Source organism: Oryctolagus cuniculus, chromosome 1, assembly GCF_964237555.1.
Source record: "Oryctolagus cuniculus chromosome 1, mOryCun1.1, whole genome shotgun sequence".
Lineage (NCBI taxonomy): Eukaryota > Metazoa > Chordata > Mammalia > Lagomorpha > Leporidae > Oryctolagus > Oryctolagus cuniculus.
This window is the reverse complement of record NC_091432.1, coordinates 107,472,233-107,500,082: the sequence shown is the minus strand read 5'-3', so window position 1 is coordinate 107,500,082 and position 27,850 is coordinate 107,472,233. Positions and strand designations below refer to the sequence as shown.

The window sequence follows — 27,850 nt, the reverse complement described above, 5'->3', positions numbered from 1 at the left end:
GATCCTACAGCCCGGGGCACAGCTGAGCCTGCAGATCTGGCAGCCAAGGAAATTCAGCTTAGAGAGGAGAGCGGGTGAAGCCTGGGACTAGGTAAAGTCTGACAGCTGGAGCACAACGGATGCCCACTTGTGCTCCGGCTGTTTTGCATGGCCAGACATCTTGCTCACAGGTTTGGGAAGGAGGAAGAACAGGCTGACATGGACAATCGCTTCTTGCTGGGAGTTACAGGGAGGAGGTATGTGGATGTGGATGTTCAGAGCATATTTGGTGTCCTGGGATGACAGAGGGAATCTCATCTAATGAGTGGGAAACCTTGATCCAGACTAAGGGGAAGAGCTTACTTCCTCCAGCTGCAGTAAGATCACAGCCTCCCCATCAAGAGGGACAAAGCCTTTCTCACCATATGAAATCATGTTACATAGTCTCTCTTTTTCTCTGTGCATTTGTGTAGATTTTCTCTTCCTCATTAGAAAAGTCTTGTTCACCTCTGGGTCCTCCTTGTCTTTAACAACAATTAAATATTTGTGAAATGAATGAATGCATGCATGCATGAAGGAATCAATGAAGTGACCCATGGTTCTACAGTTGTTATGCAGACTGCTCCTCAGGATTCATGAAAGAAATCACGCTCCGTGTTTCCCAGGAGGAGACTGGACCCCAACAAGCCCAACAGGTCCAGGAGTTCTGGTGGCTACACGGTTCCATCTCCTACTCATTAAGCAAGGGCAGCAAAGCTCAAATCAGAGTCAGCCTCCCACATCCCCATATCTGCAGCCTGCCCGCTCCCACTGAGGAGGAAGGGGAACTGTCCAGGTGTGTTTGTGAGAGTCTGCAGCAGCTGGGGAGGGAAGCCCTCATCAGCTGGGATGCACTGGCTGCTCCCGATCCCTGTGGCCAGCTGACGTGTTGCAGAACCCTGGGTAATGGACCCAGGAACAATCTATTTTACCAGGCAACTCTGGGCTGAACAAGTCGCTGCTTTCAGTGAAATATTTCAAGAAAAAAAGAGAGAGAGACAAAAATACAAGGCAATAACAAAAGAAAACATCAGGGTTAGGGATGAAAATTTATTTCTGTCATAGGTATACATTACAAGTGGGAAGGGAAGTATAGGCAATGGGAACAGAAGCTGCCCCCTTGAGAACACGGCTCTGGCTGAGCTTCACATGTGCCTTGAGTACCTGATATGGTCCTAGCACTGTACCAGGCGCTGAAGTTAGAATAATGGACAAGGTGGACCCAGGGCTTGGAGAATGTAGATCTTGAAAAGTAAACATTAACATAAGGACTGTAAGGGCCAGTGCTGTGGCGTAGCAAGTCCCACATTTGTGCTGGTTCAAGTTTTGGCTGCTCTACTTCTGATGCAGCTCCCTGCTAAAGCGCATGGGAAAGCAGCTGAAGCTGGCCCAAGTGCTTGGGCCCCTGAATCCATGTGGGGGACTTGGAAGAAGCTCCTGGCTCTTGGCTTCAAATTGGCCCAGCTCCAGCTACTGGGGCCATCTGGGGAGTAAACCAGTGGACAGAAGGTCTCTCTCACTCTTTCCCTTTCTGTAACTCTGCCTTACAAATAAATAAATAAATAGATCCTTTAAAAAAAAAAAAAAGGTAAGAACTGTAATAGTACTGTGGAAACCCAGAAAAGGAACAACCATCTACAATTAGGGAGGAAGGCAAGGCAGGCTCCCAAGAAGTAAAATCCAGGTCGGTCCCTAGATAAGAAAAGGAATCACCAAGCAAAGAGGGAGGGGAGAGAATTCCAAAGGGGAAGTAACCACGTGCACATGACCTGGTGCTAAAACAAAGCACAGTGCATTTGGGAAAGTGCAGGACTCCAGCCAAGGAGTCATTTAATTCTGTCTTCTTCTTGCTGCACATAAATGTTCCTATGCTCACATAGAGGTAAACACGAAGTTATTCAGTGAAAAGCACAAAGAGAAGAGGAAACACAGATGCAACAAAGTCTATGAGTCCTAGATAGTGGCGAAAGGCTTTCCAGTTATTGCTGAAATGAAGAATCATGCACTTTTTGCCAAAAAAAAAAGTTAGGGAGTATAAAGCCCCTCCTACTGCTTCACAGTGTGAGAACACACAAAACAGTGAGACGGAGTAAAGTTATGGTCTATAAAAAGATAATGTTCCTGGGGTTACAGGTAATTTCACACAAAATTTATTGAATGAATACACAAATAGTTCAGTACTACATGGACCTATAGAGTAGCTATTATAAACAGCAGTAGCTTGAGCTTTCAAAATACAATTAATGGAGATGCTGTACATACAGGGAAAATTTTAAGGAATTGCTGCTGGAGAGACTGAGAATTTTTTACAATTAGTAGAAAAGAAGCAACCATTCGAATGTAGGTGGTCTGTCTATAGCAGCAGGAGATATAGTGAGATATACAGAACCAAGAAGATGAAAAAAGAATTCAAACAAAAAAGAGGACTTATTTGGCTAAAACTTTTACATCCCTAGTGAGATGGAACTGGAATTCGAAGCACATTAAATCTGATAGACTGCTCGGGGTGTGTGTCTACACAGTTAACCCCATCATGTATCACTGGAATACCCGAACCAACAGACTCCCACTATAATTGCAGTCAAGTCTCTTGTGTTCCAAAGCAGGGAGCTCAGACCCACAGCGCTCTGGAAAAGGTGCCATAAGGCTTCATTTTAATGGGTGAGTGTGTGCACGTTGCACATGCTATGGTGTTTCTTAGATAGCATCTCCAGATCACCCAAGCTTTCTCCCTACCCGTGACCTTTGAGGATTTCCAGTTGTGTGTCTGATCAATAAACATGACCTGGGCAGGGGATCAGTGGAAGGTATCAGGATTCAGCCAAAGGCCTTCTCAACTCCTGCTTCCCGCATTCTGCTCTCCTCTCTTTCCTCAACCAACCCCCTTGCCCGGACTCTTTCCTCCTCTCTTCTCTAGCACAAGCGCTCCTTGTCTAGAGACTCCAGCGAGAGTGAGCCTGGGCTGCTAGTTTGTGCCGCATTCACTGTGTCCCCGCCCATCTCCCTGCAGGGCCCGCCCTGCCCCTGACCTTCTGCTGGGGATGTCAGCCATCCGTGATGGTCCCGCCTCCCTGGTGAGGCCTCCGCGAGGACACTTGTGCATCAGAGGACCCAGGGTGAATACCGGCAGTAATACAAGAATTTGGCTGCCGTCCCAAGAACTAGAAAGAGCTAGGGCATGGAGCAGGCGGCAGCGAGGGGCTGGGGTCGGGGGTAGGGGTGGAGGTGGTCAGAAGCAAACAGCAGGGAGGAGGCCAGGAGGAGGCAGAGGGTTGAGGTCACTGCAATAGAACCTCAGAGAAGGGGCAGCCTGGGCTGAGCTGACCCTCAGCGCTGGGAATAACCGGCTTCCTGGGCTGATGCCGCAGAGGAAGCCCCAGTTCTCCCTTCAGAAAGAGAAATAGCAGCTCTACCCCAGCATTGCAGAGCAGGCCTGCCTTCCGCTCATTGTTACGGAGATGTGTATTAATTGGGAGGCTGTGACTGCTTCCATTTATTTGAAAGGCAGAGTTACCCAGAGAGGGAGAGACGGGGAGAGACACATTTTCCACCCGCTGATTCACTCCCAAAATGGCCACAATGGCCAGGCTGGATCAGACCAAAACCAGGAGCCCAGAACTCCATTCTGGTCTCTCACATGGGTGCGGGGGCCCAAGTACCCAGGCCGCCTTCTACTACTTTCCCAGGCGCATTAGCTGGGAGCTGGATTGGAAGTGGAACAGTGGGGACTCATATGGGATGCCGGTGCCGCAGGCAGTGGCTTTACCAACTGTGCCACAGAGTCAGCCCCACAACCACTTCTTAATACTTGCTCTATTACAGACTGAAAAGTAGCTCCAAAGAAAACTCAACTGCCTCGAAGGTGATGGGGAGGTTGGCAGGTGCTGGTGCCAACCCTCAGAACATTAGCAAAGCAAAATCACAAGCCCTGTCTTAAGAGAGGAAGCAGCAACATGAAGTAGTGTGCTTGTGAACTAGGCACCCTCTTGCCCCTACCATGCATTCATGCTTCCAGCACCTCAAAGAGGCTGTGATTCTGTTCATATTGACTATCTGGAATAGGCAAGTTCATAGAGGCAGCAAGTTGGAGGCTGATTAGCAGTCACCAGGGCTGGGAAGGAGGAGGGCAAGGAACTGTGCTGCTGAATGGTTAGAGCTTCTGTCTGCGGTGGTGAAAACATTCTGGAAATGCAAAGTGGTGATGGATGTACAACATTGTGAATGTAATTAATGCCACTGAAGTGTACACATAAAAATGATTAAAATGGCAAATTTTATGCTATCTGTATTTTACCACACTTTTAAACATGAATAATGCAGCATACCAAAAACCATTGAATTGTACACTTTAAAATGGGTGAATTTTATGGTATGTGAATTACGTATCAATAAAACTGTTTGAAAACAAAAAACTACATCTACTAATGATCCCCACCTGCAGGCAGATTCAAACTTCCTTCCTCATTATTGAGAACCTTTTTATTTCCCAGGTACTCGGCTAAGCATCAATGAACAGAATAGACCTGGCTGGAAGTAACTTAACTCCTTTCAAGCACCTGATGGGTTTGGCCTTGGATCTCCCTTTACACCATTACTCAGTTTTATTTCCTAATACTGACCACAGGACTGGATGTCTCTAGCTTTATTTCTGAGTCTTGAGGTCTCTGTTTTCATCCCTATCCTAGGTTGCTATTTTATCAGCTTTTCCAGGTGTCCTGGAAGGTTCAACTTTGGGTTAATAAGGGTCTTAGTAACCACCCAAGGTCAAGGTTCTGAGCCTGACACCATGCAGAGAGACCACCATTGCCCACTACCCATCTGTTGAACTTTTTTTTTTTTTTTTGACAGATAGAGTGGACAGTGAGAGAGAGAGACAGAGAGAAAGGTCTTCCTTTGCCGCTGGTTCACCCTCCACCGGGTGAACCGCACCGCGCTGATCTGGTGGCAGGAGCCAGGTGCTTATCCTGGTCTCCCATGGGGTGCAAGGCCCAAGCACTTGGGCCATCCTCCACTGCACTCCCTGGCCACAGCAGAGAGCTGGCCTGGAAGAGGAGCAACCCGGACAGAATCCAACGCCCGACCAGGACTAGAACCCGGTGTGCCGGCGCCGCAAGGCGGAGGATTACCCTAGTGAGCCGCGGCGCCAGCTATCTATTGAACTTTTAAACTCCTATCCTAATTCATGTTTACCATCTGCTTTCACCTCCTTACAGATAATTTTATAACTTTCCCATAGACCTACATTATTGTCTTCATATCTGTGCTGCAATTAAAAGTGGGTCAGCTTCTCCATTGCAGGTTCCAAATAGGAGGTCCCAAGCCACCTCATTTCCCTTGTCCTGCTCTGACTAATAACCATGGCCACAGAATACCAAGATACAGCAACTGTGGTAACTGCTATTTCTGAAACATCATCTTGGTCCCCCCTAGATCAGCAAGTGGTTCACAACATCCATAGATGTGTCTAGAATGGTGGCTCCCAACACTTGCTATATGTTAGAATCAGCTGGGAAGTTTTTAAGAACTTCTGACTTGGGGCCAGTGCTGTGGCATAGAAGGTTAAGCCTCTGCGTACAACATGGGAATCCCATATGGATACCAGTTCAGGTCCCGGCTATTCCACTTCTGACCCAATTCCCTGCTAATGACCTTGGAAAGCAGTGGATGGTGGCCCAAGTGCTTGGGCTACTGCACCCATGTTGGAGACCTGGAAGAAGCTCCTGGCTCCTGGCTTCGGATCAGCCCAGCTCCTGTCAGTGTGGCTATTTGGAGAGCAAACCAGCAGATGGAAGACCTCTCTCTGCCTTTCCCTCTGTCTGTCGGTAACGCCACCTCTCAAATAAATAAATACAATCTTAAAATAGAAAGTGCATAGCTATAGAGTCACTATAATATATATCGATATATTATATTAGATATATAATAACTGCTTTATAATATAATATTATATAATATAATATAATATATAAATACATCAGTGATATGCACACAGATTTTGGAATCCCTGGACTTAAGTGTTTGGAATATCTGAATACATTACTGGCAGTAGTGGCATAGGAACCTGCTGCAAGTCCATTAGGCTTCAGCTTGGGCATGGGGCAGGGGAGGGCCCCTTTAGAGAGATCAGAAGCTCTTTCCCTATCTTTTTGAATGCGCTTTAAGCTGTTTGTAACAGCAGAATGGCAGTTGGGAGGCACAGCAGCTCTTTTTCCAGGGGGGAGAAGAGCTGGTGGCAGCGATCTCTTTGGAAAAGGTTTTCCCAGCTCATTCTCGGTGCCCTGAACTCAGTGGGGCTTTGCTCAGAGACCCCAGGAGAGCCAGGCTGACTCACACCTTGGCGACTCCCGTGTGCGCCACCAGCTCCTGTGAGTCCGAACTGGAGTCTGCACACTTCCTACTTCTGGAGGAAAAGCAGGATGACAATGAACACCGAAACCACTGTCCAGCACTGCTGTTGCCACTCTCAGGCCACCTACGTTCTAGGGGCTGAATTGGACGATGAAGTGTCAAACAAATGAAACATAGTTTAGTCGCCCGACAGTGCACAGGAAGTCACGTAGAGCACGGTTGTAGAGCGTGTTTTCAAGGAAGCGCTCTCTAAGGAAGTGACATTTGAGAGGAGACCTGAATTAAACAAAGGAGTGGATTCCAAACCCTAATAAATAGGAAGTGTGTGGCTCTTCAACTATAAAAGTCTCCCCTTCTCCAACCAGCTCCTACCCAACTGCCTCCTTCCCAATGGCCCCGGGTTGCAAGTCACTGAGCCTGGACTCCTGCAGTCCGCCCATCTCAGCTCTGTGCCTTCTACACACAATGCTGATGGTTCAGAAGTCCTATTGCTGAGCTCAAACTTTCTCATAAATTCGCAGTCCTCAAATGGAGACCCTCCAAGGCCTCAAGTCAGTTCTTGCTCGTAGTTTTCACGGATGCTATCAAAAATTGCTTTCCAGATGCTCAGTTTCATCATACGCCATTCAAGGGGAATTCACGAAGTTCAAGGAGGGGCTGCCACTTCGCCACAGCAGTTAACATGCTGCTTGAGACACCCAAGTTTCCTATTGGAGTTCCTGGGTTCAAGTCGTGGTTTTACTCCTGATTCCAGCTTCCAGCTGCAGTACACCCTTGGCAGGCAATAGGTAATGCCTCAGGTACTTGGATCCCTGCTACCCATGTGGGAGACATGGATTGAGTTCTTTTTTTCTTTCTTTTTTTTTGACAGGCAGAGTGGACAGTGAGAGAGAGAGAGAAAGGTCTTCCTCTTCCGTTGGTTCACCCCACAATGGCCGCTGAGGCTTCACTGATCTGAAGCCAGGAGCCAGGTGCTTTTCCTGGTCTCCCATGGGGTGCAGGGCCCAAGGACTTGGGCCATCCTCCACTGCACTCCCTGGCCACAGCAGAGAGCTGGACTGGAAGAGGAGCAATCAGGACAGAATCTGGCGCCCCGACTGGGACTAGAACCCGATGTGCCGGTGCCGCAGACAGAGGGTTAGCCTAGTGAGCCATGGCACTGGCTGAATTGAGTTCTACCATTGACCTGGTCCAGCCCCAGCTGTTGCTAGGATTTGGGAAGTGAACTAGCAGATGGTGGATCTCTTTCTCTTGTGCTTTACCTTTCAAATAAGTCATTTTTTTCTGGTTTTGTGGTGCCACAGGTTAGGCTGTTGCTAGCAACACCAATATCTCATATCAGCATGCCAGTTCTGACCTGGCTACTCCACTTTGATCCAACCTCCTGCTAATGCACCTGGGAAGGCAGCAGAAGATGGCCCAAGTACTTGCATCTCTGCCACTTGAATAGTAGTTCCTGGCTCCTGGCTCCTGGCTTTGGCTTGGCCCAGACCTGACTATTGCAGTTTGACCTGACTTCCATTTGGGAGTCAATCAGTGGATGGAAGATATCTCTCCATCTTTGTTTTTCTCTCTCTCTCTCTCTCTCTCTGTGTGTGTGTGTGTGTGTGTGTGTGTGTCTCTCTCTTCCCCTTTCTCTCCTTCTCTGTCAAATAAAGCAAATAAATAAAATTTTTCAAAGTTCATGAAAAGGGCGCCAGCACTATTGCTTAGCAGTTTAAAGCCCTGGCCTCAGCTCTGGCACCCTATATGGGCAACAGTTGGAGTCCCAGCAGCTCCACTTCTGATCCAGCTCCCTGTTAATGTGGCTGGGAAAGCAGCAGAGGATGGCTCAAGTGTGTGGGGCCCTGCACCCACACAGGAGACCTGGAAGAAGCTCCTGGCTTAGGCCTGGCTCAGTCCTGACTGTTGCAGCCGTTTGGAGAGTGAACCAGCAGATGGAAGACCTCTCTCTGTCTCTCTCTCTCTTTTTCTCTCTAAAACTCTGCCTTTCAAGTACATAAATAAATCTTTTAAAAAATAGGTTTATGAAAAGTAGAAATGAAAGAAAAGTTTATTTTGATGCAAAAAACATTTAGATCCATGCATGCATTTTTTTTTTCATAACATGCATTTCCATGAACTTTTTGAAGATGCCTCATGTGTTAACTGGGGAGGCAGTGGCCCAGGGGTGACCACAGCGATCAAGTCATCAACCTTGATGCTCCAGGCACGCCCTGCTGGCTGGAGAGAGAGGGGCAGCGGAAACCCCTGAGACAGCCTCCTTCTCCCAGAGTCCAGACAGATGAGGTCAAGGTCTCTTCTGTTCCCAGGAGAACAATTGTCGGAAAGTTTTCCCATGTACTTCAATCTCTTTTGTTCTAACATTATCTTCCTATTGCTTTTACTTGTGTTTCAGCAATGAGCTAGACAGCGATCAAAATCCACCCTCAAATTCTGAGCTAGTCCTGGAGGAGAAGAGCAGGGTGGATGGAGACCCTCGCAGCCTCTCTTCCCGCAGTGGTGGAGTTCAGGGCTGGTGGGCATGTCACAGCCAGAAAGATGATATAGACAAATTGGATAAAGCTCAGGAAAGAGCAACACACCAAAAAAAAAAAAAAAAAAAAAAAAAAAGATGATGAAGAGGCTGGAGGGATTGAATGATGAGGAAAGATTAAAAGAACTAAATATGGACAGACTGGCTAAACGCCGATTAAAAGCCGCGATCAGAACTGTCTGCGGGTATCTGAGCACCAGCCGGCAAGAGGGGCTGCGCTAGCAGGTGTGGGTCAGGCAGCAGGGAAGGGAGGTGGACTGCGAGTAAATGAAGGGAAAGTGTTAGTGGCAAACTGCTGGGTGGTGAAAGAGCCTCTATTAAGGGAAGAGGCGGGGGGTGTGTGCAGGGAGAGAGGGGAATCGGCATAGAAAAGGAGCACATCTGACACGTGGGTCTCCCTCTCAGACTTCTGTCTGTACCCAGTGATGTTGAGCAAATGCTGGGGGCAAGGAGGGTGTGCCCTAGGTATCCCCAGCTGTGTCGCATGGGGGATGCAGCATCTTAAACCATAACAGTGAGTTCCTACAGGCCTAGATCCAGGGTGGACAGAGGCCTGGCAGAAGATAGAACCATCTACTGCAACACTGGGACAACAGCGGGATCAGACCCTACGATTGTCCAGATGACACTGAGCTCTTTTACCCCTTTTTTGTTCTAAAACGAAAATCCTGGACCAGAAATATTTCCCCGTTTTGCAGAGACCGAGGCAGCTGGTCAGCTTGACAGGCGGAAACTGCAGCTTTCTCGTTAATGTGCAATCCTGAAACGGTGATGTATGGCTGGTGATAGATCATGTTGGGTTTCCGGAGAGCAGGGAAGGCTAAAGTCGGAGCCTAATTCATGATGCATGAACGCATTGATCTTCTTGGCTCTGAAAATACAGTGTAATGAACCCCCGCTAACACATCATTTTTATTCCACTGCACCTCGCTAATATCTAATGATTTCACCTTCTACTGTGATCAAACATAATTGTATGGGAGTTTCAACTTTGTTCTTTGATATGGGAACACCGCTGCCCAGTGCTGTTTTGCTCTTTACTATTGGTAGAGCAAGTCTGGAACGTACACACATAATAATTAAGATCCTACCGATGAGCTACGCCGCAGCCTTTTGAGGAGCCTTGGGTGTTGACGTGTGCCAGAACGTGTGCATGTTGGCATGTGTATAGGCATAGTCAAGAATGTGTTGTGTGCTTGTGTTAAGCCAAAAGCTGGCTAGCGCCACGCCTCACTAGGCTAATCCTCCGCCTTGCGGCGCCGGCACACCGGGTTCTAGTCCCAGTCGGGGCGCCGGATTCTGTCCCGGTTGCCCCTCTTCCAGGCCAGCTCTCTGCTGTGGCCCAGGAGTGCAGTGGAGGGTGGCCCAAGTGCTTGGGCCTTGCACCCCATGGGAGACCACGATAAGTACCTGGCCCCTGCCATCGGATCAGCGCGGTGCACTGGCCGCAGTGTGCTGGCCGCGGCGGCCATTGGAGGGTGAACCAACGGCAAAAGGAAGACGTTTCTCTCTGTCTCTCTCTCTCACTGTCCACTCTGCCTGTTTTTTTTAAAAAAAAAAAAAAAGCTAATTGAAGGTAAGAAAGATTTACAGAAGCTGCTGTGTCTTCTCTGGGATGGCTCTACCCTGGCCCACCAATTGGCTCTTGGGAAATGCAATTAGTGAGAATGGAGATTACCTTGTAAATGTTATTGTTTGCAGAATCCCATCTGCTGATTGGAATCACCATAATAATTTGGTTTGAAGTCCATGAAGCTTCCTGAGGGCCTCTTGCCAGTCTGACCTTGACAGCATCATGTCCTGTGTGCATCCTCATGATTCTTGGACAGAGCTTTCAATTGCAGTGTTCCATTCTCTGTTTTCAAAGAGCCTTTTGGAAAAAAAATTCCTATTAATTTTATAGCTCCAGCCATCTGGCCTGAAGGTAGTTTGTTTCTGATGAAGGAACAGGCATGTCCAGCCCTTCTCTGGACTAGGTGAACTCTCCTTTGCCAGAACTGTGCTCACAGGCAGTACACCTCTGACACTCCCTAGCTGTGTGACCTTGGGTAAATCACTTCTCCACTTCCCTCAATCTGCATTTCCATTTCCCCCAACTAAAGGAAATTTGTAAGCCTTGCCTTGTTTGAATACAGGAAGCTGAACCGCATAGTTTTTTAATGGCTCTTACAACCACAAGATTTGTGGTTCCGTGATACCCTCTGTGGGGAGCAACTCAGACTAGACTGTTACTGGAATTAAGACTTATTCTATGCATCTGCTCTCCCACAATATGGCGCTGAGAAGGGAGTAACAACTTCTACGCAGCTGCCTCTCGCCAACTTGAGTGATGACCTGCAGGAGCTGATCCTGCTCCTGATTGGAGGAGAGCAGCGTGCTCGGCGTGTGGGTAGCAGAGTTGGGATTGGTGGAAGAGGACTATAAAGGAGGAGAGACGGCGCCGCGGCTCACTAGGCTAATCCTCCGCCTAGCGGCGCCGGCACACCGGGTTCTAGTCCCGGTCGGGGCGCCGGATTCTGTCCCGGTTGCCCCTCTTCCAGGCCAGCTCTCTGCTGTGGCCAGGGAGTGCAGTGGAGGATGGCCCAGGTGCTTGGGCCCTGCACCCCATGGGAGACCAGGAAAAGCACCTGGCTCCTGGCTCCTGGCTCCTGCCATCGGATCAGCGCGGTGCGCCAGCCGCAGCGCGCCAGCCGCGGCGGCCATTGGAGGGTGAACCAACGGAAAAGGAAGACCTTTCTCTCTGTCTCTCTCTCTCACTGTCCACTCTGCCTGTCAAAAAATAAAAATTAAAAAAAAAAAATTAAAAAAAAAAATTAAAAAAAAAAAATTTATAAAGGAGGAGAGAGACAACATGCACCAGGAACATCTATCTGAAGGAACACCTGTGCAGCCCCCGAGAGAGCCGGCCGGCGTTGTGCCGCTCCCCCGCGGAAGTGGGGAAAGTGGCAGGGGGAACCGCCCTTCCACGGAGGTGGAAGGGACGGTAGCCAACCCGGGAAGAACCAGCAGCAAACCCGGGAAGGGCTGAGCAGACGAAAGAACAACGCAGGGTCCTGTGTCGTTCCTCCACGAAGAGGGGGAGTGACATAATGGTGCCGTGACTCGGATATGAAGCCTAGGAGGCATAATGGTGCCGTGACTCGGATAGGAAACCTAGGCAGGGTTTAGTGTCGTTCCTCCACGAAGAGGGGGAGCGACACCCTCTCCCTCCCCTTTTACTCCCCTCCACCCCAAAATCTCCCTTCTTGCTTATATCTGTAGAGTTTGGATCCCTCAGATATCCCTGACTTTCCTAACCTCACAACTTGGATAAAGAAAGAGAAATTCACTTCTGGTGTCTTATTTATTCATTTTTATTTTAGTCTTGGTTTTTAAAAAGAAGAGTGAGAAAACAAGATTGGATGAAGCAGGATAATGGTTGCTCAATTATTTAGGCTCTTTGAAGAATCTGTAGCAATATTAAGTTAATGCAAAACTCGGTTCTCAAGGTCAAGCTCCCACACAGCTTAATAGGTAAAACTTTCACCTCTGTCCAGGCCTTAGATTTTGGCCTGTGCTCTGTTCCATGGGGAGGTGGTGGAAGGTTAATACATAAAAAGCTAGTATTCCAGAGAAATACAGTCCAGCATTTGTGATGCAGGTCAGGGTACAGTATCTGACTGCAATCAATATGCACTTAAATGTTTGGGTCATCTAAACCTTTACTTGGCACAGGATCTCCAGAGATCTTTCTTGGGAGCAGAGGAATTACTATTCCAGACCTGTGGGTCTTCCTGGCCCATTTATGTTTTAAGGAAGATGTTGGGGAAGTAGGTAAGGGAGGTTCCTTAGGGATAAATTGGCTGGAAAATAATCTAGGGAATACAGAGCCTTGAGTCTAATTCTGTTGAGAAAACTTCACTAATTCCTAATTATTGTCTCCTACTTTCTGCTTCTGCAATGACCAACAAGGTGTACTGAGATCATTGGATAGATGGTAGCTATTGTTCATACTCAGACTTGGCAGAGCCAGAAGAGAAAAAGTTGTGAAGTTCCAATTACCCATTGTTCAAACATTGAAATTGCAGACGAATGGAAAACATCACCTATTTATTTAATCTTTGGATTCCAATTTCCATAGCCAGAATCGAGTTCAAAATTTTTGTCTTAGTCTTTAAGGAGTCACAGTCTAGGACTGGATTAGAACTAGAATCTTTTCATCATAGACCTTTCCCACTTTCATGAGAGACTTAGGAAGTCAAGTGTAGGAAACAAGTAGATAGACCCAGAGAGGCTGGAATTGTGGACAAAAATGGATGGCAGAGACATAGACCTAGACTTGAAGTAGGGCGAGGAACAGAAAAAACAAATCTACAGCAAGATGGATGTGTATTGCATGTATTAGTGATAGATGTCAATTCACACATTTCCTTACAGCCTAAGTGATACTATGGGAAAGATCTTTAGTTGGGAGTGAATTGTAATGATAGGTAACCTCCCAGGTTACAACAATGTTGGTGGTGGTGGTGGGGGTGATTTTGAAAGATTAGTGGTAAATGAAGAGCACAGGCTATAGACAAACTCTCAGATTGTTAAGGCAAGAGTTGGGCAAGACACAGGCAGAGTTTATTGGTTTTGTACAGAGATTGAAAACCAGAACAAGCAGCCAAAAGAGCTAGAGAGTCTCATTACAAAAATCCCTGAAAATTAGGTGCCCTTTTGCTATATGATTTAGAAATGCTCTTCCTAGTACTTGACCAAGTAACCTGGTGAAGGTCCTCGCATGTCTACAGTAAATGTAGGCAAGCCCTAGTTCAGCACATAGACTAGTGAATTCTTTGGTAGATTCTCCCTATTCCATCCATTCGTTATTTGGCATTTTAGGAAAAATTCACTCTGTAACTACTAAGTGGCTTTTTTTTTTTAAATTAAATGTTAATGCAAACCTGAGATGGGAGGAAGGATGTCAAATATCTTCACTCTGAAGTCAGGATGTTTCTGTTGAGGAATTTAACCCTGGTAATCTAATTTGCTTTAAATTTGAAATGATCCTTCACTCTCTTATTATAAGGCTCCATGTCGCTGGCTCATAAAGATTACAATTTCTTTTCTTCCAATTGTAATAAATCCAATTCAAGCACCCTCTTGACTTGAAATTTGTCACAACAACACGCAGAGGGGAGGGTATACTGGTCTTGTCTATTGGAGAGAGATGATGCAAGACTACAAAGTGAGGTTCTCTCCCTTCCCTCGTCTCCCCTCCACCTCAATATAATCTGTGAAAAGAATACTGTGTCTAAATTATAGCTGATTCCTCATTATCCAGCAGTAAAAAGGTTAGGCGAGCCAGAAAGCCAGACTGACTGCAGTTTCACATTTTATCTTTCCGCCTGGGAACAGTTCAGTTTCTCAAATCCATTTGAAAACACTTCAGCTCATTCCATCCAATCTAGGGATTTTAACCTTTTTCCTCCCTTATTTTCTCCTTTTAAAAAAAAATAAAGACTCGCAGCTTAGAATTATTAACTGACCAATCCATAGCCTGAACGTCTATCTATCTGTCTATTGATCAGTCATGGGTCTAGTGTCTTACAACAGAACTTGACTTTTGGACAACATTTGGTATTGATTCAGAGCTAATTTGGATGGATCTTTGAGGGACTTGGTTATACTATCAAGGGTTTTTTAAGTGATAGATCATCATAATAATTCCATCACTTGGAATGAACTTAGTATATCATATTGCACCTAAAAATATCTTTTTGCCAGCCAGTAACTATCTTGTTACAACTGGGAAATTCCAGGTCCAAAGCACCATGATTGGTTACTTTAATTAATAGGAACTGACGGAAGAGCCTGAAGACAGAGAGCAAAGGACCAAGAATTAACACAAGCACTCTAGAAAGTGTAGCTCTAATCCAGGCAGCACAGCTAAGTCTGCAGCCACAGCCACTACCAATTAAGAAGACACGTCTCAATGGCAAACACTATTACCAGACATGGAAATACACAAGCAAGGGGGGATGTATGCCAAGATACTGGTCGACAATGGTGATGCCCAAACAGCACTAAATACTAACCAAAATATACACTAGTAACTAAAATAACAAAGAACGTACCAGAAAACCTAAATCATGCTGCTGCCGCAGGGCAAAGGGAAGGCAGTGGGGGAATCAGATCAAGTTATGAGAGGACTGGTGGAAGGGAAGAGGACAGGTGGAGTTCCTGGCATGGTCCTTGGTGTTGGCTGAGCATTCGAAGCTTTGGCTGGCCTTTGAATAAAACCATTTCCTTGCAGAGATTGCAAGTCAGGAGATCTGGGGTGAGGTCCAGGAGCAGCTCCCTCCACCAGGGGAGGTGATGTGTGTTCAGTGGTGGGAACCACAGCACCACATCTAGTTTCACCAGAAGAACCATGCCTTCTGTGCCCAGAATTCCACGTCCAGTGGGCAGCCCAGTGCACGGCTCATATTACATGCACACAAATGTTTATTTTAATGAGTGACCAAATGACAGACTGACAAGATTGGATAAATGACTAAGCATTTGTTAAGTGTTCACAAGGTGCAGGCTCTGTCCTAGGAGCCTTATCTGTAAAGTTTCTTGTCCTTCTCACTGTGCCCAGTAAGAGAGACGTCATTTCTATTTGAAATTGGGGAACTCTAGACTCAGAGAGGGTGTCATTTGTCTAAGTACATATGCTGCACTGGAGCCAGGAGACTAATGTCTAGCCAGGTAAGAAAGGGAGGAGAAAAGGGCAGACAGAGAGGATCAGTGATGGTTCCAGAATTTCCATAAAGAAGGGGTGTAGGAATGATAGTCAGGGTTTGAGGACTTGTCCTGAAACTTTGTTTGCAAGGTAGCACATTGATTTTATCTATATTTTTTTGAAAACTTATTTATTTATTTGAAAGTCAGAGTTACACAGAGGGCTGTGAGAGAGAGGGAGAGAGAGAGGTCTTCCATCTGCTGGTTCTCTCCCCAAATGGCCTCAATGCTGGAGCTGCCATCGATCCGAAGCCAGGAGCCTCCTCCGGGTCTCCCACATGGACTTGGGCCATCTTCCACTGCTTTCCCAGGCCATAGCAGAGAGCTGGATTGGAAGTGAAGCAGCCGGGACTTGAACCAGCAGGCAGTGGCTTTACCCGCTACGCCACAGTGCCAGCCCCTATTTATATTTTTAGTTGGGGAGCTCAGAAGTGGTGTCCAGGGGAGATTCTAGAAGTCCCCACTCTCTCCCCATCCTATCCAACTCCTCAGTCAGCCACCCTATCCACTCCACTCCGCACATCTGGAGAAAAATACGTGACGGTTCCCAGTTCATCCTTCTAATAGCTCAGGGAAACAGAAGATATCCTGGGGTCCTCTTAACTTCTCTCATTTCTCTCTGTCTGCCAGCTAATGCTTGAAATTTATGTTAATGAAGAAAACGTTTTGGTTCCCATAATTAAATAGAAAGACTTAAAATACAGATGTGGCTGTATGTTGAGACACACTCACACGAAGGTCAATGTACCAGTAAGAGTAAATGACTGATAGCAGGTGCTTTCATACTTTGAAAAGGGAAGGGAGGAATGTGAACACCTGACATTTGCCACTGAGGTGGAATAAAAGAATCTTCTTCGTCTTTACAGATTTGCCTAGGATGAGCCCTATTTACATTCAACTGGGAAGGGACAAATAGAAGCTGTGCTCAGAGGTATTTTTGTCATGGGCAGCTGTGAATACATGCGGCTTTTCTTCAAATGATTTAAGAAGGGTTTTTTGTTTGCTTTTAAAATGTGGAATAAAAGAGCTCCTTTCCCTGAGGCTTCATTAACTGAGGTAACACCATCCCCAAAGCTGCCCATAGAATCGGCAATGTGCTAAAATTATTCACACAGGAATCCATGCTTGGAAATCCAGAGGCCGTAGCACTGGAGGCTCAGCTCTGCCCCCAGCAGGTTGGGGTCCTTGAGCAAGTCCCATATTCTTTCGGTGCTTCAGCTGTAGAAGTAGAACAATAGCACCTGTGTTCATGGGCTACTCATCGAATGTCGGTGTGGGAAGCGCTTTTCCCGCATTATCTCCATTAATCCTCACAACACCACTGTGAAGTACACACTCTCATTGTTCAGTTTTAGTAATGAGGAAATGAGTCTTCAAGAGCTTAAAGTGAGTTGCCCAAAGTAGCACAATTAGTCATTGGGAGATGGGTTATTTCAACTAAGCACTGTTTGATCTGAGAGTCCACTGTCTTAACCATATCATGTTATAGTGCTATTTGAGGGAAAATTATGGTATGAAAACAATCTAACTGAACATGCTTTGGAGATATACATATACATGTATATATAACATATATATTTATTTGGGGATATATATTATATCTATTTGGGGTTATATATTTATTTGAGGAGATATACTACATATATATATAGAGAGAGGAAGATACATATAATATATATAGGGATATATATATATATATCTCATAGAGCCTAGACTGCTTATAATGTTAGTTCTGAAATAACTATATAAATACATTTCTTGACACAAGTGGTTTTCAGATCAGTAGCATCAGCATCACCAGGGAACTTGCTAGATTTAGAAATGCAAATTCTGAAGCCGGCAACAGGCTACTGTATCAGAATCTTTGAGGGTGAGACCCAGTAGTCAGGGTTTCAACAAGTCCTTTGGGTAATTCTAATGTGTGTCCAAGTTTGAGAGCCACTGAATACTGTTGAGCCAACATGTCAGATGGTACTTTCTCAGCCAGTGACTATAACAGCACTAAACTGCAAAGCCTCTCACCATTGAGCTCTGCACTGTCCTGTGGAGAAATCTATGGCTTCTATTCTCTTTTTCTGGTTTGCTTTTCTGGCAAATGGTTTTGACCTTAAATGATTTTTAAAAAGTGCATCTGGATTTACCATTGGCCAAGAGAGAATGAGTATTGGACTGAGTTTTAAAATAAAGGCTTCGCAGGGGATCAAGATGTGTTCGAAGAAATGGTCTGGGAAACAGAGAATTACAGAAAAGGAGTGGGAAGAAATTGGTTGAACTTGAAAAAAAATTTACTTATTTGAAAGGAGAGAGAGAGAGAGAGAGAGAGAATTGATTGGTTCACTCCCAAAACAGGCACAATGGCTGGGCAGGACCTGGCCAAAACCAGGAGCCCAAAACTCCATTCTGGGCTCCTATGTGGGTAGCAGAGGCCTAAGTACTTGGCTCATCTTCCATTGCTTTCCCAGGTGCATTAGCAGGGAACTGAATTGGAAGTAGAGCAGCCAGGACATGAACCAGCATTCATATGGAAGGTTGGGGTTGCAGGTCACAGCCTAACCCACTGCACCACAATGCCAGCCCTGGCATCAAGAATTTTAAGAACATCAGGGAGCTATTTCAGAGCAGTATTTCCATAACATGATGTTAAGGAGGTAAGTGTGTGTGTGCATGCATGCATCCATATTATTGATCAACCATTTGTCAAATAACACGGGCTTCAAAATTCACGCAAGTTCATAACTGGTTTCTAGCAGATTCCACCACTTACTAGTAGTTACTGTGGGTAAACTAATTAATATTTTTAACCCATAGTCCCCTTATCTGGAAAATGTATAAGAAGAACATCTCCTTATTACAGACAATATTAGATTTGGTACAGCACTTAGCATAAATCCAGCATGTACGTGAAAATTGTTCAATACATTTTAATTATTATTAATAGACATAATAGCAATCCTGGTGTTGCTTCCTTAAACTAGGAAAGCCTCTTCAGAGGGACGCTCTAAAGCATCCAGGTTGCACTGGGTGTCACTCACCTAGGGAAGCATTGCTCTGAGGAAGTTTTTCTAGTTGAGTCCTGAAGGAGAGCAGGGTGGTACCCAAAGCAATAGAGTAAGGTCCCAAAGTCTCCCCCTAGCTTGTTTATGGCTGAGGTTTGCCTTTTATGTAAACAGGCATGCTTTTATTTTTTTAAAGAATTGTATTTTGTTTAAAAGGCAGAATGGCAGAGAGGGAGAGACAGAGAAAAAGAGATAATCTATCTGCTGTTCACTCCCCAGGTGGCTGCAATGGCAGGAACTGGGCCAGGCTCAAGCCAGGAGCTCTGTCCAAGTCTCTCATGCAGTTGGGACATCTTCTGTTGCTCTCCCAGGTGCAACAGCAAAGAGCTAGATCAGAGTGGAGCAGCTGGGGCTCGACCCTAGCTGCTCCTTTTTCTCAAGCTAATCAGTATCTGAGAGCATATGTTGTATTAGAATGGAAAAAAATGGAGTACACACAGAAAGAAAGAAATGTATACCCCTCTGTGCTGAAGCTGGTTATACTTCATAGCAGCTTGGATTATCTTAACCCAACACAAGAACTGCTCTGCTATAGGATGCCAGCGTTGCAAGCAGCAGCTTCACCTGCTGCACTACACCAGCCAGAGGCCATGATTTTTAATAATCTTGTCCTTTAAATTCTGTGGCTTATTGAGAACAGCCCTGTTTCCCCAGCACCTCACAGAGTCTTAACTACTTGCCCTATTGAAGTCTCTGTCTCCTTCTCCCTTCACAAGTGTCCTCTCTCTCTGACACCAGCTTTGGCTGTTTCCAATCATTTGGTCAGCAAGTTCTCCTGGGACCTATTTTGCAGTCTTAGGGTAGCATTTGACAGCATCTGGACATGTCTGCTTGGGTAGAAAGCTATCCTCTGAAAGATGCCTTTTCCTAAGGAAAAGCCAGGTTGGATTCTACTCACAGCTACTTGCTTGCTTCCCCTTCTACACACCTCTGTGGCTCACTTGTTTGGTGCCAAGCTAATCCTTATTATGGCACAAACCCTAGTATATTGCATGATAAACTGTGGGGGCTTAATGAGTGCTTGTAGTTTGAAGATATCATGTAGAAGTTTACATTTTAATAGAAGAGAAAGGAGAAGAGGTAGAGAGATCAGCCCTTGAGATTATAAAAGAATTCAGAAAGGAAATGGTGCAGAAGAGAAGCAAATGGGAGGTAGGGGGCCTTTCCCACTACGGTTCCTGGTGGCATGGATGTTGGCCTGGCCAGAGGATGATCAGCCGAGAGGACAAGGCTGGAGTCAGAAAGCTCTTGTTCAGAGCCTGTGCTGTTTAAGGCCTAACGACCAGAATACCAGTTGGGGATTTATTTGACAGCTCTCAATGTGGAATGCCCTGGGGAAGAAGCATTGCAATAGGGCACACCTCCCCGGCTGGGGAGAGGAAGCAACAGCTCTTCAGTCTTCTGCCAGTGTGTCTGGGCAGCTGGCATCCCCTCCCACCATGCTGTGTATTTACCCAACTTCAAAGGCCAGGGCTGCCATCAAAGAGAGGGAGAGAAAGCAGAGACAAGATGAACTTCTCCTCTCCCCACCTCAGCCCCTCTTCTCCATTAGAAAGTCTCCCTTGCCAAAATGTTAACTAATGGCACACCTGTTATCAGACACGTGTGTCTGCAGCAACAACCTGGAGGATCCTTTCACTCTGGGGCCGAGGTGTAACTTCTGCAGGCATGTAGGGGTGCTGCTATAAAAGCCTATGCCGCCGGCGCCACGGCTCACTAGGCTAATCCTCCGCCTTGCGGCGCCAGCACACCGGGTTTTAGTCCCGGTTGGGGCACCGGATTCTGTCCCGGTTGCTCCCCTTCCATTCCAGCTCTCTGCTGTGGCCCGGGAAGGCAGTCCTGCACCTCATGGGAGACCAGGATAAGCACCTGGCTCCTGGCTTCGGATCAGCGCGATGTGCCGGCCGCAGTGTGCCGGCCACGGCGGCCATTGGAGGATGAACCAACGGCAAAAGGAAGACCTTTCTCTCTGTCTCTCTCTCTCTCTCACTGTCCACTCTGCCTGTCAAAAAAAAAAAAAAAAAAAAAAGTCTATGCCATAGGATGACCCTCAGACCCAAATCACTGCCAAGTTCTACAGCAAAAAGGCCATGCTGGTTTCTTTCTTTTCTTTCTTTCTTTCTTTCTTTCTTTCTTTCTTTCTTTCTTTCTTTCTTTCTTTCTTTCTTTCTTTCTTTCTTTCTTTCTTTCTTTCTTTCTTTCTTTCTTTTTTTCCACACTAAACCAGTACCTGAGAGTAAATGTTGGATTAGAATGGAACCTGTGGAGTACATAAAATAGAAAGAAATTTATACCTCTCCATGTTTAAGCTGGTTATACTTCATAGCAGCTTGGATTATCCTAACCCAACACAAGAATAGCAGTTAATCAAGGAGCTAGAAAGGCACTGAGAAAGGACAAGGGGTCTTCCAAAAGGTCATAGATGATGTATATTATGAAAAAAGTGCATGTATTGAAAAAGTGTTTTGCAGGGCCAGCGCTGTGGCACAGTAGATTAATCCTCTGCCTGTGGCTCTGGCATTCCATATAGGTGCTGGTTCTAGTTCTGGCTGCTCCTTTTTCCAATCCAGCTCTCTGCTGTGACCTGGGAAAGCAGTAGAAGATGGCCCAAGTGCTTCGGCCCCTGCACCCACGTGAGAGACCGGGAAGAAGCACCTGGCTCCTGGCTTTGGATCAGCGCAGCTTCGGCCATTGTGGCCATTTCGGGGGTGAACCAACGGAAGACCTTTCACTCTCTCTCTCCCTCTCACTATATGTAACTCTACCTCTCAAATAAATAAATGAGATCGAAAGAAAGAAAGAAAGAAAGAAAGAAAGAAAGAAAGAAAGAAAGAAAGAAAGAAAGAAAGAAAGAAAGAAAAAGTGTTTTGCATCAAAACAAACTTCTCTTTTAATTCAATTTTCTCATGGATGTTTTGAAGTACTCTCGTATGGCAGGTGGAAAGGGAATGAGCTTTGAGGTCAGACAGATCTTTGCAAGTTACTTCACCTTTCTAAGCTGCAATTTTCTAATAACAATGATGATAATGATAAAGATCATAGTTGTTGCATGAATTAAATGAGATGCCTTAGCTAGAATAACTAGCTCCCAGTGGACACTCCAGAAACCTCAGGGTCTGTAACTGTTCCTTGTGGCTGCTGTATCAAATCACTACAGACTTGGCAGCTTAAAGCCAGAGAAGTTTGTTCTGTCATAGTTTCAGAGGCCAAAAAGTCCAAAATCAGTACCACTCCAAAATCAAGATGTCGGCAAGGCTGCCCTGTCTCCGAGGACCTAGGGGAGAATCTGGTCCTCGCCTCTTCCAGCTTCTAGTGGCTGCTGGAATTCCTTGGTTTGTGGCTACATCATCCCAGGCTTCACGGCCAGTTTCCTTACATCTCTGCTCTAGTGCAAGTGTTTGGCATGGCAGTGAAGATGTGGAATGGGATGCCTGCATCCCATATCAGAGTTCCTGGGTTCAAGTTCTGGTTCTGCTCCTGATTCTCGCCTCATGCTAATGTGCACTCGAGGACGCAGCAGGCGATGGTTTAAGTGGTGAGGTTCCTGCTATCTGCGTGGACTCAATCAGACCTGGATTGAGTTCCCAACTCTGACTTGGCCTGGCCCTGCTGTTACTGGCATTTGGGGAATAGACCAGCAGATGGGAAATCTCCCTGTCTCTTTCTCTGTCACACTGCTTTTCAAATACATAAATAAATACATTTTCTGCTCCATTCTCACAGCACTTCTACTCTATGTGCATGTCAAGTCTCTCTCTCATAACGATAATTGTGACTGCATTTAGGACCCGCTTGGATAATCTCCACATCAGAAGAGCCTTGCGTTAGTCACATCTGCAATTTCTTTTCATATAAGGTAAGATTCACGGGCTTTAGGGATGCAGACCTGGATATGGGGGCTGAGTGGGTGGGATGGGTACATCAGCTTACAACACTGTCTTTTGGATTTTTGAGTGGGAGGAAAGAAGGAAGAGAAACACAGAAAGGGAAGATGGTACCTTTTATATGAAGTGAAATTATATGCAAATTTATCATCCAGTTTTTTTTCCAAGTTGACAACTGAGAAAACAAGATAATAGAATTAGTAGATAAAGCACTTGGATATATATAGTCCTGTTTTTTGAAATTTGGTTGTATTTATAGTCAATTTTGTTACATAAGATGTTCTGATTTTATAACTAAGGAACATAAGCTGGTTCTGGATGTAATTATATCCATACAATAAGGAATTATTTAATAGGATTTTAATGTATTTATCTAGCTTTTGTCCCCTACGTACTAAATGCTTCTCATATATAGCCTTGAGCTGTTAGCTAACTTTTCACACCAATTGCCTCTTAATTATATATTCTTTGAGATAAAAAAATCATGTCTTGTACAGTTTGTATCTTTCATAGTGCCTTACATAGTATTTTAGTCAATAAATATTTGCTTGACTGATTAATTTTAAAATACCCAAGAAAGCAATTGTGAAGGAAGATGGAGGCAGGTCCATTCAACATTTGAGCTTCATGGAGATAGATATTAGGAAAAACCTATCCTAAGCCTTGAGGGAAATACTGCTGCTGCTCTCTCTTACTCCATATTTCTCAGGTCTGATTAAAATTTGTATACCTTTGTCAAATGCACTTTAAACTAACCAAAGAAAAACAGGAATATGGCACTTGAATACAGATCCTATCTGTCTTATTCTTTTTATCCAGTGAAGTAGTTTGACAATCTGGATCCCTTAAGCAAAAATTCAAATAATATCCCCATATTTAGAATCAAAATAAGCCGATTTTAAGTTTTTCTGCCACAAAGGGCCTTTTGTATGCTATACCTGTCATTGCAGAAATTAAAAATAAGGAAGAGTTTCTGGGAAAAAATAGATTCTGCCTTTAAGGCAAGCTAGCACATTTCCTGGCACTCTGTCACTGATCTGCAAATATTAATTTCCTTCTGTTCTTCCTGTTACTTTTTCTTTCTTATTAAACAGCCTTAACAGTCAGCAGAATGAGCAACTAACCTTCAGAAAAATGATAATTCCTTCAAGAGTAGAGGATTTAACTGAAATGCAAAGTGTCTGTAAATAATGCATTTTGTGGGAGTTTAGAGACTTCAAAATACTATAAAAACTCTGAAATAAAAATACTGTTTAAAAATGAGTTGGGGGCTCCAGGAATGGTTTTCCTGCTGGGAATTTTAGGTTGTTCTCTGGGTGTCTTTCAGTGATTCTGAGTTTTTGGGACTTTGCAGGGAGTGCCAGGGTACAAAGTGTGCCAAGCTGCCCTTAAGGTTTTGTCTTCCCAGGGAGAAAGCAATTTTTTTTCTTTGTATGTGTGTTTACTTGCAATGTCTTTCAGAGTAGAGGAGCAATCTTTTGAAAATGATGAGAATATAGACTTGGTCATTGTAGCCTGATTCAGTGAACTGGTTCCATTTGGGTGTTGAGAAACAGAAATGGGCAGATTGACACCTGCCAATCTGACCCGAGATAACTGAGGTGAGCCAGTGCTGTGTATTCCATGAGTGTGCCTTAGTCGGAGCCCTCTTATCATCTTCAAAACACGTCTCTTTTCTCAGTTATTCAGAATAAGTAAATCAATGACATTGTTTAAAAAAAAAATAAAGAAAAAGAAAAAGAAGGGGTAGAGGGAGGAGACACCAGAACAACCACCCCTCTGCTTCGGTGTGGAAAGCAGAGTCTAAACTTCAGTGATTTTTTTTTTTTTTTAAAAACTTTTTTTTTTTTTTTTTTTTTTGACAGGCAGAGTGGACAGTGAGAGAGAGAGACAGAGAGAGAAAGGTCTTCCTTTTTGCCGCTGGTTCACCCTCCAATGGCCGCCGCTGCAGCCGGCGCACCGCGCTGATCCTGGCAGGAGCCAGGATCCAGGTGCTTTTCCTGGTCTCCCATGGGGTGCAGGGCCCAAGCACCTGGGCCATCCTCCACTGCACTCCCTGGCCATAGCAGAGAGCTGGCCTGGAAGAGGGGCAACCGGGACAGAATCCGGCGCCCCAACCGGGACTAGAACCCGGTGTGCCGGCGCCGCAAGGTGGAGGATTAGCCTATTGAGCCACGGCGCCGGCTCAACTTCAGTGATTTTAAAGGCAATTTTAGTGAGGGGAGAAAGCCCATCTGTATGGCTCGGCAAATTAATTTTGAATATTTGAAGATAAAAAGGCTGAGTTCCTTGGAACTGGCTTTAAAAGTCACAAATCCATGGCAATCTGAGGTGCTCACTGACTAGGGCCTCTTCTGTTTGTTCCAAATACCCCTTTATCATTGGTTTTGAAAGAGTATGGCTTTCTGTAAAGCAATGCCAATTGGGAAAAGAATCAGATAATGAAGAAGTAATGCTACCCTAATGACACGCCTTTAGGTCCTCAATAGGATTTCTTCTAAATCAAAAGACTTTGTTTTATTAGCACATTTGGTAGAGGCGGGGGAAAGGAAGAGGGGACCTTTTTCTTTTTGCTTTTTCATCTTTGTAACAAAACACATATTGAATAAAAGCCCCTGGATGAGCCACAATGCAAACCCAGAGGGTGGAAGGGATAATTTTGTAAATTGTAAATCAGAAATTCTATTTGTGGTAGATGCTGAACACATGTAATTTACCAGGAAAACAGTGTTACCCTGAATATAAGAGTGATGGATGCCTTGTAAGTTGGAGAAGAGGAGACAGAGTCATTTAAATACCCAGTGTGATGGTCCAAGGTTCTCTGTGTAGCAAATCTTAGCCTCCTTGGGAGAATCTTTAGATACAGGACATTGTCTCGCTGGAACTACCTGGAGACGAGGGTTGGACACAAGGCTCCTAGCCCCATCTGGGCTTGTTCCACAATCAAACAGGTATGGAAGCTGCTGAAGTGACATCTGGTTTTACAATGACCACACTTTACCAAAAGCCTCTAAAGAGTCCCCTACAGAGGGACTAAGATCCCAGACACCTTACCAAATTAGGATTGCTAACCTTTTCTAAGCTAGAATTGACTTCACAAGATGTTCTCCTCTTTTACATTAGCAACCAAAAGGCACCGCATAGGTTGGCTATGTGAACTCAGAAGCCAGGTAATGCACTCTGGTGGGAGGACATGAGTGGATGGCATAGCGGAGAATCAGATCAATGTCAAGTCCCGTGGAGTAGCTCTGCAAGAAGAGCAGGTAGCTCCAAGGTCCTGATCCTCAATGTCTCCTCCTCATCCTCGCGTGTGAGCAGCAGCTCTAGACTTTCCCCACTGACATTGCTATTTCCAGGCCAAGGCTGAGGCAGACAAGAGAAACACTGCAGATGAAAAGATAAATAACAATTCTTGGAAGTCATAAGGGCTTTTTTTGGGAGGAGGCAATTGAAGTCACAAACTACACTAATTGCCTCAGAAACTATATGCTATTTGCTGCATTTTATTAACTGCACTGTGGGAAGAGGATGCTCGTTCTCTGTATTGGCATCTTGTAGATATATTGAGATTTTTGCATAAATGTGTTATTCATCACAGACCAAGACACATAAATAAAATATATAGAGAGATATTAGTACTGTAGCAAAGTCTTAGAGAAATAGCTTACCAAGTGACAATGCTGTCAAGGAACATGAAAGACTGAAATTAAGCCTTGCTTTTCTTCAAAACACAATCTTTAAACAAACTGAACTTTAGTTCTTCACAGTCTGGGGACAGGTAAAAGAAGATATTCAAAGCACCATGTGGGGTTCCTGCTAGATGATAGAAAGGCATCCTTGGAGAGCTGAAATAACTTTTAAAAGAGAAAAAAAAACTATTTAAATCTGCAAAAGAATAAGATGATTATTCCTCTTCTGGAACCCTTTTGACAAACCCCTACATTTTCAAAGAGTTACATGGGATTTCTCCAGACATTGACTTTAATCTGAGTTGCATTTCTAAACTATATGCAGTCCTTTGGAAATGTAGGGTTTGGTGACTGTTATAAGTCAGACAATTGCTTGATTTAAGTTAACAGAGCTTGAGGAATGAATAAACATGGGCACTTCAGTGCAAAAATACATGTTTGGAAGTAAACCTCTATTCAGGTAAGGATGGCCAGAAAGAAGGAATGCAAGTCAAACCTCCAATTCGAAATGCAGTTGAGAAATATGAGTATCCTTTGAAATCATAAGGACAAATAGGAGAACTTGGGAAGAACCATCAGAGGACCCCAAGGACAGGCTTTTGAGAATATTTTCCCCAAAACTTTTCCCATTTGGAACTGCCAGATAGATTATCAAGACAATTTCTACCCAGAACTCGTCCTATTTACAATCCATATTACAAAAAGTTATATTACCATTGTCATCTTTTAGCAGCATGAGTGATATAATCTCATATTCATAATATGGCTTTTTTATATTTGCAGCTTTATGAAAATCTATAGATATCAATATCTGTTTTTAATGGATCTTGCAGAAATCCTGCTGCCTGGGAAGTTGTGCTGTACTGCTATGGAATTATCACAGAAGCTTATCTGACAATTATGATATCACATCAAGAAAATATGACTTCTAAAGTATGAGAGAAAACTTTTGCAGCACCATGACCAATCACATTTTGGTTTGGAAATAAAAACTAAGGTCTATATGTGATAATTAGTTGAGTGACTTCAGTTGCAGGAATCCCTCTATCCCACCCAAGGCTGGCTGTCAGCGTCGATGAAATGGAATGTCAAACTGAAAAACTCTAAAGCTATTTCTTCCATATTAGAAAATCACTAGCAAATCACATCTTCCTGCACTACTGGCAAGGTAAAAAATAAAAAATTCGCAAATTTCTCTCTCCTTGTTTCATCAAACTTTAATCTAACTTTTTTACCTCTATTGTGGGACTGATCACACACTGGACCTCAACATAAAGGGATTTTATCTCTAATGCCAACATCTGATAGTTTTTTGTGAGGTGTATTCTTTGACTGCTCTGTGGCAATTAGCATGGTTAATCACTGCCTCTTCTTTCTTTAGTTTCCTCTGTGTGTTTCTTCTCTACCCCCATGTCCTTCCTTCTTAATCTCTATTCTAAATCCTTGAATAACTGATGTTCATTATAGTGGCAAACCTGACTTTTCAGTTATTTGTTTAATTTTATTTGAAAGACAGAGACAGAATGACAGAGACATTCATATCAGCTGGTTCACTCCACAGACACCTGTGAC

At 44.7% G+C, this 27,850-nt stretch overlaps 1 long non-coding RNA gene across 3 annotated transcripts; it reads left to right on the top strand.

Annotated features, from left to right (window-relative positions):
* On the top strand, positions 1–27,473 carry LOC103349289 (uncharacterized). Of its 3 annotated transcripts, none has more exons than XR_011390744.1 (4): positions 1–236; positions 6,969–7,154; positions 22,429–22,561; positions 27,112–27,473. It is a non-coding gene; the product is annotated as an uncharacterized lncRNA (long non-coding RNA). The 3 variants fall into 3 exon arrangements; XR_007920556.2 differs by having other exon boundaries at positions 14–236; positions 22,491–22,561; XR_011390750.1 differs by lacking the exon at positions 6,969–7,154 and having other exon boundaries at positions 61–236; positions 22,491–22,561.
* Positions 27,474–27,850: the final 377 nt, after the last annotated feature.